Source organism: Piliocolobus tephrosceles, chromosome 10, assembly GCF_002776525.5.
Source record: "Piliocolobus tephrosceles isolate RC106 chromosome 10, ASM277652v3, whole genome shotgun sequence".
Classification (NCBI taxonomy): Eukaryota; Metazoa; Chordata; class Mammalia; order Primates; family Cercopithecidae; genus Piliocolobus; species Piliocolobus tephrosceles.
In genome coordinates, this window is record NC_045443.1 from 97602284 (window position 1) to 97613603 (window position 11320).

The following is an 11320-nucleotide window of genomic DNA, read 5'->3' on the forward strand; positions in this document are numbered from 1 at the left end:
AATATCAGGGTCAGATTGTCCTTCTGTGTAAATCTCCCGGAAAGTAGCCACAAATGGAGAGCAAGGTGCATGTCTGTGAAGTGTAGAGAGGGTTGTAAAGTTCTTAATGGAGTGGGATAGATTTCTACCTTCCTGGCGGAAGAAAAAAAATCTCAAAATTGAAATTAAGCTGAGTGATAAAAAGACAAAAAATAGTTATGTGTTTTTCATACCTGAATTTATGCCCTAAGATTCATATTAATCCCTTAAGATCATTTCAAAACTAGGATTTATGTTATGGAAATTATTTATTCTTCAGATAATGTTTTTGGAATACCACTGTGCTATCAATTAAACTCATAGGTACTAATTTAGAGTAGACATTAGTGGTTTTAGAGTAAATATCAATGGTAAGAATTGCCTGCTTTCACTGCGTACTCTCACTGGGACCTGAAAAGTTGAACTATTAACTAGCATAGTTTTGAACTAAGTAGTAGTTTACAGGAAGAAAACTAATACTAATTAAACCAAAATATAACCAGGGCAATATTCTGAAGGATTAAATTTATAGTTTAGTAAATTAAGCTATATTCACTAATTGTATTAGTCAGCTCAGGCTGCAATAACAAAATACCATAAACTGCGTGGTTTAAACAACAGAAACGTATTATCTCACCGTTCTGGAGGCTGGAAGTCCAAGATTCAGATGCCAACAAATTGAGTTTCTGGTGAGGGCTCTATTCCTGGCTTGCAGACAGCTGCCTTCTTGCTATGTCCTCACATTGCCTTTCCTGAATGTATGTGGAGAGAGAGAGCAAGACAGCAAGCTGTCTGGTGTCTCTTCTTATAAGGACACTAATCCTACTGAATTAGAGCCCGACCCTTATGACCTCATCTCACCTTCATTACTTCCATATAGGCCCCATTTTAAAATACATTACTTTGGGGGTTAGGGTTTCAACATACGGATTTTGAGGGAGACACAATTCAGTTCACAGCACTGTTTTGGGATAAAAACCTAGCAGAGGAGTCATGATATAGGAACAAAGAGATTTATTGCATTTTCAGTATTTCTTTAAGCTTACTTTATATTTTGATCTAAGACGCAAAGTTGACTTCTTTCAAAACAGTCTTTGTAGAATAAATGGTATTTCAAAGGCTAGGTTTGGAGCAGGTGCAGTAGTTCAAACCTGTAATCCCAGCAGTTTGGGAGGCCCAGGTAGGAGGATTGCTTGAGCCCAGGAGTTCAAGACCACCTGAGCAACAAAGGGAGGCCCCTTTACAAATAATGTTTAAAAATTAGCTGGGTGTGGCGGTGTGCATCTGTGGTCCCAGCTACTCAGGAGGAATCAGGAGGATCGCCTGAGCCTGGAAGGTCAAGGCTGCAATGAAAAACAAACAAACAAAACAAAGGCAGTTTTAACTAAAAATTAATTTATGTCATATTTAGTTAAAAGGGGAAAAGGCATTTTTATATACAGCTCTGACAATTATTTTAAATCTTAAATGACTGTTACATTTCTTCTTAAATGGTTGCTACTGCAATAGACTATTATTCCAGAAAACCATTTGTGAAATACATTATTGTTAGCAATGTGCTCATTTCCTTGTCAACAGAAATGTCTTTCTTTTTTCTTTTTATTTTATTGTGTGTGTGTGTGTGTGTGTGTGTGTGTGTGTGTGTGTGTGTGTGTGTTTTGAGACACAGTCTCTCTCTCGAATGCGGTGATGCATTCTCGGCTCACTGCAACCTCTGCCTCCTGGGTTCAAATGATGCTCCCACCTCAGGCTCCCAAGTAGCTGGAACTACAGGCATTCACCACCACAGCTGACTAATTTTTGTATTTTTTGGTGGAGACAGGGTTTCACCATGTTGGCCAGGCTGGTCTCGAACTCCTGACCTCAAGTGATTGAACCACCTCAGCCTCTCAAAGTGCTGGGATTACAGGCATGAGCCACCACACCCAGCCAGAAGTGCCATTCTTTTAAACTGCTCCTAAAGTCACATGATTACAAGTTTTGGCTGGCTCAGAATCAGAAATAAAAATTTATCTTTTTTCTAATAGTGGATGATGATGATAATGATAGTCGTGGCAATGATGATGAAAATAATACCTCCTACAGATTCATTTTATTGACACATTTTTATCTTCTGTATAAACTGTTCATTTTGGCAAGTAACGTGCCATATTATTCAGAGTGACTTGTCCAGCACTTACCTGAAGGTTATGGTTATAATTTTGTTGTATAGACAGTGTGCTCTCAAAATCAGCTGTATATTTTTTGATTACTCACATGTTCCTGAATTTCTTACAGGCATGAGGTTAAGAGACAATTAAAATGAATGGAGTTTTACTGGAAACTTTACTGTTATGTTAAATTCATAATCCCACAATTCCTGGTCTATTACTCACATCGGGATAGCTATCAAATTATTCACAATATGATTATATATTTTGAAATATTATAACTGTACTGAACAAAGATAATCATGTTTCCTAGAAAATGGATTGTTAGGCATTTTAAACTGATGCTCATTAGGGACAATTTACTTGCTGAATAGCAATCATTTTTGCTTTAAGAGAAACCACCTTGGGGTTTAATGTATACGCCCTTAAAACCATTATCAAAGCATAATTTATATACCCTAAAATATACTCATTTTAAGTATAAATTGTATGAGTTTTAGTAAATGTACACAGTTCTGCAACTACCACCAGAATCAAGTTTTAGAACAATTTAATCACCCCCCAAAATTCCCTTATGCCCCTTTCCAGTCATCCCCCACTCCCAGCTGCAAGGCAAGCACTTACCTCCTCTCTGTTGTTATACTTTTGCCTTTTCCAGAATTTCAAATTCATATTTTATATGTCTTTTGTGTCTGATTTATTTTACTTACCATGATGTTTTTGATATTCATTCACATTGTTCTGAATATCAGTAGTTTCTGCTTTATTTGCTGACCTGTATTCCACTGAACGTTACATGCCATATTTTGTTTATACATTCACCAGTTGATGGCTATTTGAGTTGTTTCTATTGTTTGGTTATTATAAATAATGCTGCTAAGAACATTTGTGTACAATGCTTTGGGTGGACATTTTATTTTCATTTCTCTGAAGTAAGCATGTAAGAGTGTGTAATTGCTGGGTCATGTGGTAGATATATGTTTTTGTGTTTAAGACGCTGCCAAATTGTTTTCCAGTACATCACTTTGCATTTCTACCAGCTATGTATCCAGCTATGTATGAGAGTTCCAGTTATACCATAGCTTCACCGACACTTGGCATTTCAGTCCTCTTTTTTTTTTTTTTTTTTTTTTTTTTGAGACGGAATCTTGCTCTGTTGCCCGGGCTGGAGTGCAGTGGCCGGATCTCAGCTCACTGCAAGCTCCGCCTCCCGGGTTCACGCCATTCTCCTGCCTCAGCCTCCCGAGTAGTTGGGACTACAGGCGCCCACCACCTCGCCCGGCTAGTTTTTTTTTTTTGTATTTTTTAGTAGAGACGGGGTTTCACCGTGTTAGCCAGGATGGTCTCGATCTCCTGACCTCGTGATCCGCCCGTCTCGGCCTCCCAAAGTGCTGGGATTACAGGCTTGAGCCACCACGCCCGGCCGGCATTTCAGTCCTCTTAAGGTAGTCTAGAAGATGTGTAGTAGTATCTCATTGTGGTTTTAATTTGCATTCCCCTAATGACCAATGAGGTTGAGTGTCTTTTTGTTAAGTGCCTATACAAATCTTTTGCCTGTTTTTAAAAACTGAGCTGTTTATATTATTGCTGAGTTATAGAAGTTCTTTTTTTTTTTTTTTTCTTTTTCTTTTTTTTTTGAGGGGGTGTCTCGCTCTGTTGCCGGGACTGGAGTGCAGTGGCCGGATCTCAGCTCACTGCAAGCTCCGCCTCCCGGGTTTAGGCCATTCTCCTGCCTCAGCCTCCCGAGTAGCTGGGACTACAGGCGCCCGCCACCTCGCCCGGCTAGTTTTTGTATTTTTAGTAGAGACGGGGTTTCACCGTGTTAGCCAGGATGGTCTCGATCTCCTGACCTCGTGATCCACCCGTCTCAGCCTCCCAAAGTGCTGGGATTTAGAAGTTCTTAATTAGATCTGGATACAAGTGCTTTGTCAGATAAATATTTTGCCCATATTTTCTCCCAGGCTGGAGCTTGCTTTTTCATTTTCTCAGTGATTTAAACAAGCAAACGATTTTAATTTTTCTGAAGTTCATTTATTAATTATTTCATGTATGGCTTATGTTTTTTGTAACTTATCCCAAGGTCACAAAAGTTTTTCTCCTATGCATTTTCTGGAATATACACATGTTTTTACCCTTACATTTAGGACAATGATCCATTTTGAATTAATTTTGGTGTATAATGTGAAGAAAGATTCAAAGTTTATTTCCTTTCCATGTGGATATCCAGTTATTCCAACACTATATCTGGAAAAGACTATTCTTTTCCCATTTAATTTATCTGGCCCCTTTACCAAAAATCAATTGACCACATGAGTGTGAAGAATTTATTTCTGGAGTCTCAATTCTGTTCCATTCATCTATATGTCTATCTTTATGAATCCTTTCATTTTTAATCCTTTGGAAGAGGGTAATATTTAGAGAAAAATATATATGTTCAATGCTGCCCACTGAAGCTTACAATTTATCAAAATTTAAATATGATAATAGGCAAACAAGGACAATTACTGGTTCTTTAAAATGTATTCTTACCACACAGTTTAAAACAAAATGGTAATTAAATCATTTTGGATATTTTACTGAATCTAGAAAAAACTAGAAAAGAAAGTCCTATTGTTTAAGGAAATAAACCACTGCTAATGACTACTGCATTGATTATATTCATCAAGAAGAATAATTCGCAAACTTAAGAGGTATATAAACATTATTATGAGACAATGAAAGCGTAGCAAGAACACACCTAGTTTCTTTAAACTGGTTCAGGTCTTTCAGCCACCAGTGAATTACATTCTTGAGTATAAAACATAATACTATGATGTAACTATATGCATGGTTTGAAAGTCCCCTCCAAAACTCATGTGGAATCTCCACCTGACAGTATTGAGAAGTGGGTCCTGTAACAGGTGATTGGATCATGAGGGCTGTACCCTAATGAATAGATTATTCCATTCATGGATTAATGGATTAATGGGTTACCATGGGAGATAAACTGGTGGCTTTATACAAACAAGAAGAGAGACCTGAGCTTGCACACACAGCCCCTCACCATGTGTTCCCTGCACCATCTCAGGACTCTGCAGAGTCCCCACCAACAAGAAGGCTCTCACCAGATGCCTCCCCTTGACCTTGAACTTAGCCTCCATAACCATAAGAACTATATTCTTTTTCTTTATAAATTACCCAGTTTCACGTATTCTGTTATAAGCAACAGAAAACGAACTAATACGCCATAGAACTATAATGAGTAATTTTGAGAAATAGAGAACACAAGAGTTGCCAGAAGACTGAAGATGCACAGATGTTTCCATTTTCAAAACATAAAAAATGAATTCCAGAAACTAAATGCTAATAAGCATGATATTGAAAGCTGGCAAAATTATAGAACAGATGAAGCATATAGTTTATCAACATCTTTTCAAGTCATCAGTAGAAGATAAAATTGTTTCTTCATCAAACTAAATTACTTAAATTATATACCTGAAAATGGCTAACAAAATGCTGAATTATTGTAAGGATCCGGTAAATATCTTTTAGGAAAAAAAAAACACAAACCAACCTCAAACCTGTCTCTGGCAAATTCTATAACAAAGAAAGAAAATGAAGTCAAAAATAGAGAAAAGTACACAAAATTATGTTTTAAATATCATGCATAATTCTACACTTAAAAATAGAAAATCTTGACCCGGGTGTGGTGGCTTATGCCTGTAATCCCTGCACTTTGGGAGGCTGAGGCAGGCAGATCACCTGAGCCCAGGAGTTCCAGACCACCCTGGTCAACATGTTAATTCCCATCTCTACTAAAAATACAAAACAAAAACAAAAACATTAGCCAAGCGTGGTGGTGCGTGCCTGTAGTCCCAGCTACTAGGGAGGCTGAGGTAGGAGAATTGGCTGAACCCGGGAGATTGCGCCACTGCACTCCAGCGTGGGCGGAGTGAGAGACCCTGTCTCAAAAAAAAGAAAACAAGAAAAATAAAAGAAAATCTTGGCTAAGTGCGGTGGCTCACACTTGAAATCCCAGTACTTTGGGAGGGGAAGGTGGGCAGATCACTTAAGGTCAGGAGTTCAAAACCAGCCTGACCCACATAGTGAAATCCCCATGCCTACTGAAAATACAAACATTAGCTGGCCATGGTGGCAGGCACCTGTAATCCCAGTTACTCAGGAGGCTGAGGCAGGAGAATCACTTGAACCTGGGAGGCAGAGGTTACAGTGAACCGAGATCATGCCACTGCACTCTAGCCTGGACAGAGCAAGACTCTGTCTCAAAATATATTTAAAAAAAGAAAAAGAAAAAAAAAAAGAAAGAAAATCTAGATGAAATGGATTCATCTCAAGTTGTCAAAATTGATAGCTCCTTCTCTGTATATGGCAGTACTGGTGACACAAAGTATAAACTAGAAAATACCCAAGTGGAGGTTAAATATATGAATTTAGAGTCCAGGGAAGAAGTCAGGCCTAGAAATTTGGGAATAGTCAATGCATCTGTGGTATTTAAATCCATCACATCAGAAGAGATCACCATGGAAGACAATATGGACAGAGGAGGTAAGTCCAAGGACTGAGTCCTGGAACAACCAGGAATTTATTCATTAAAAGAAAATGAGGAAGCAGCACTTTGGGAGGCCGAGGCAGGCAGATCATCTGAGGTCAGGAGTTTGAGACCAGCATGGCCAACATGGCGAAACCCCGTCTCTACTAAAAATACAAACATGAGCCAGGCATGGTGCCAGCGCCTGTAGTATCAGCTGCTCGGGAGGCTGAGGCAAAAGAATCGCTTGAACCCTGGAGGCAGAGGTTGCAGTAAGCTAAGATTGCACCACTATACCTCAGCCTGGGCAACAGAGCAGTACTCTGTCTGAAAAAAAAAAAGAGAGAGAGAGGAGAAGGAAGTATAGCCAGTGAGGTGAGGGGAAAGAGACGTGGGATAAAGTAGATCCTGAAAGCTAAATGAAGCAAATGTTTGAAAAGGAGGAAATGATTGACTGCATCGAATGCTGCTGAGTAGTCAGGTAAGATGGGGACTGAGAACTGAAGCAAAGTGGGGATTGGACAAGAGCATATTTTGTCCCTAATTGACAACAGCCTAATTGGAGTTAGTTTAAGATATAATGAGAAAGGATAAAAGAGAGACAAATAGTACTTTGAAGAGTTCTTGCATAGAGAGGAGTAGGAAAATGTTGCTGAAGCTGAAGGGGAATGTAAGTTCAAGGAAATTTTTTTTGTTAGGATGACAAATTTTATAATACGTTGTATGCTAGGAAAAATAATTCCACAGAAAGAGAAAAATTGATGATGTAGAAGAGAGGAAACAATTTCAGGAGAAATATTCTTGAATGGTTTAGAGGCATCACAAGTGGAATATCTGGTGTGAGATGTAGCCTACACAACTTGCCCATGCAAGGCAGTGTATATAGGCTCCCATACTGTCAGACCAATCGATTTAGGAGGTGTTGCAGGTTAGGTTTCCCAGAAGGCAAACACTAAGACAGAGGGGTGAGCCTAAAATGTTTATTGGGGAGTGACTCCTGTAAATGGAAAAGGCATGAGTCAGCTGGAGCCATCAGACAACAATGTAGACTTCTATGATGCTGTCCTAACAGTCTCTGCCAGCCCAGCTCCAAAGTCAAGATTGCCTGTTAGAGGAGTCCCACCTTGGATGGAAATAAACAGACCCTTGCACATTGCCTCGCTCAGTTGTTGGCTGAAGACCACGAGAGAAGCCTAGGGCATCAGTTTGAAAGCAGAAGGGAACCCTGAAGGGATTAATTGCTGGAAGCTAGCCGCTAAGCACACTCCTTGCAAATGGACAACTAGCCTTTTATTGAAGGGAGAGCTGAGTGGACCCATCTTCACGTCCAACACAGAATAGGAAGATGCAGAAATTCTCTTTTGTTTACTTTCATCTTCACAGTTGCATTAGGCCATTCTTGCATTGCTATAAAGAAATACCCAGCCCGGCGCAGTGGCTCAGGCCTGTAATCCCAGCACTTTGGGAGGCCAAGACGGGCAGATCACGAGGTCAGGAGATCGAGACCATCCTGGCAAACACGGTGAAACCCCGTCTCTATTAAAAATACAAAAAATTAGCCAGGCATAGTGACGGGCGCCTGTAGTCCCAGCTACTCGGGAGGCTGAGGCAGGAGAATGACGTCAACCCGGGAGGCGGAGCTTGCAGTGAGCCGAGATCGCGCCACTGCACTCCAGCCTCGGCGACAGAGCGAGACTCCGTCTCAAAAAAAAAAAAAAAAAAACCACAAAAAGAAATACCGAGATTAGGTAATTTATAAAGAAAAGATGTTTAATTGGTTCCTGGTTCTGCAGGCTGTACAGGAAGCATAGTAATGTCTGCATGTCTGCTTCTAAGGAGACTTCAGGAAGCTTACAATCAAGACAGAAGGTGAACAGGGAGCAGGCATATCATATGGTGAAAGCAGGAGCAAGGGGTGGGGTGGGGTGCCACATACTTTTAAACAATCAGATCTCACAAGAACGCATACACTAATGCAAGGACAGCACCAAGTGGATGGTGCTAAACCATTAATGAGAAAACCATCTCCACACTCCAATCACCTCCCACCAGGCCCTGCCTCTTATGTTGGGGATTACATTTTAGCATGACATTTGGACAGGGATACACTTCCAAACTGTATCAGCAGTGAAGTAATAAGCAAAGTCATCAGCTTGAATGAGATGAGGGGAGAAAGACTGTTGGAAGTTTCTAGCAAGAGGAGAAAACATGAAGCAGTTGACTTGAAGACTGCAAGAGTGAATATAGAAAGATTATTAGGCAGCCCTGATAATTTATTTAGTAGTGTTTAAATTTAAAGCAATATCAGCAGAAGAAAGATTGGCAAAAGAAGAAAGAATTATAGAAATAATTGAAGAATACTTGGTTTTTAAAATATTGCTAGCAATTAGTCAACAAAAATAGACTACATGTAAGGAAGCAAGAATCATGTTGGTATCATATTTTACTAAAGAAGCAACAAAACATATTTTAAAAATATAAAACATAAAACATACAAAAGTTGTGCATCAAAAGATTCTTAGCCCTAAGAAATAGAAAACCCAATATAACTAGTATAAACAATAAGACAGATTTACTATTTCACAAAATAATTTCTAATTTGGCTCTGAGATTGGTTAATTTAGTGGCTCAAAGACCTAGGTTTCTTCCATTTTTCTGCTTTGCCAGGCTCAGGAGATCAGCTTATTCTGAGTTACTCATCCCCTTGTTCATGAGTTAGTCCATGAGTTAGTTCCAGGCATTATAAGTAGACATGAAAATATCAGCAGAATAAGAAAGATCTCACTGGCTAGAGTTGTGTCACATGCCCATTTCAAAGCCAATCACTATTAAGGGGAAAGTCATTGACTTAAAGCACATGTCTGGGTAGAGAAGGGTGGACTGCCCAAACAAAATCAGAGTTTTCTTAATAAGAAAAAAGGAGAAATGGCTGCTGGGTAGGCAATCAACAGTACTTCTATGAGAAGAAGAACATATTGTAACTTGTAAATTTAAAAATCCAGCAAAACTATCATTTTTTTATTGAGGACACATCCTCAGAAATAAACACACTTAGAAAATATACCACCTGTATATCTTTCTTGAAAATTTTTCTTGAAAATATTATAGATAACTGAGAGAAGAATAAGATAACTCAAAAAGAAGTCATGTTATGAAAAACTGAGAGTGATCAATGAATCCAGTAGCACAAAGTTAAATCTGATTGTTTTGTTTTTAAGAAGTATACCTGCAAATTACATTAAAAACTAAATACTTAAATGACATTTAAGCTAGGATCTGAAAACTAAAAAGTATTTAGACAGGTAAAGAGTTGAGAGAAGAGTATGCCAGACAGAAGGAATGATGTGAGCATTTCCTTAAGGCTGGAGCGGAAATAAGCATAACACAGATTAGGAAGGTGTCAGATCACACTCAGCCTTGCGTGCCATGTTAGGGATTTGGAATTTTATTTTAAGCAAACTGAACATTGCTAGTGTTTTAAGTATAGTAGTCACATATCTCATTCTATTTTAGGAAGATCATACTGGTTTCTTCTTTTTTTTTTTTTTTAATCACGCCACATTATTTTAAATTACATGCAAAGATCTAACATGTCACCCAGGGACCATTTCACCCACTGCTCTGTTTGGCCGCCAGTCTTTTATCTCTCTCTTCAGCAATGGTGAGGAGAATACCCTTTCCTTGGGAAAGAGAAATTCACGGTTTGTTGCCCTTGCCAATAACAAAAATGTCGGAAAAATAAGCGGCAAACCTGCTGCCATTGGCATCTTTCATGTGAACCACGTCAAAAGATCCAGGGGGCTTCTCTCTGTGGTGATCACACCAATTTTTCCCAGGTTAGCACTTCCAGTCACCACACACAGGTTACCAGTGTCAAACTTGAAGTCAGTAATCTTGCCAGTCTCCAAATTAATCTGAATGATATCATTCACCTTAATGAGGGAATCCGGTAGTGGATGGTGTGAGCATTATGAGTCACAAGATGAGGGATCCTTTTGTGCCCACAAAGATTTTTCTCACTTTTCGCAACTTGTACTTGGCCTCTTAGGTGTAATATGATGTACAGCAAAGCGATCCTTGGTGTCATAGATCAGATGGAAATTCTCTCCCGTCTTGTCAATGCTGATAACATCCATGAATCCAGCAGGGTAGGTTATATCAGTTCAGACCTTTCCATTGATCTTAATGAACTGCTGAATGCAAATCTTCTTTACTTCATCTCCTGTCAGGGCATACTTAAGTCTGTTGCTTAGGAAAATGATGAGGGAAAGACACTCTCTCAACTTGTGAGACCAGTGGATGGACGAGGAGCAAACACACTGGTCAATTTATCCAGCATCCAATGCTTTGGAGCTGCTACCCACTTCAGATGCTTCTTGGGACCATAAGTCATGGCTGTGTTAAGCAAGGAAAGATGACCTCCATCTTCCAGTGTGCGTAGAAATTTGGTTTCTCTTTAAAAAGACAGATGGGAGCAAGGCAAGGGTGAAGTTAGGAAGCTACTAAAGGTGAGAAATTATGTTGTTCATACTGGGCAGGAGTGTGAAAATGAAGAGATATTGATCAAATGGAAATACATGTAGAGATATGCAATATGACAAGATGAAGGATTACAGATGTATGA

General features: G+C 39.2%; 1 pseudogene; it reads right to left on the reverse strand.

Moving 5' to 3' along the window:
• Window positions 1-9814: 9814 nt before the first annotated feature.
• Window positions 9815-11089, reverse strand: LOC111539175 (annotated as a pseudogene).
• Between the last annotated feature and the right edge of the window lie 231 nt (window positions 11090-11320).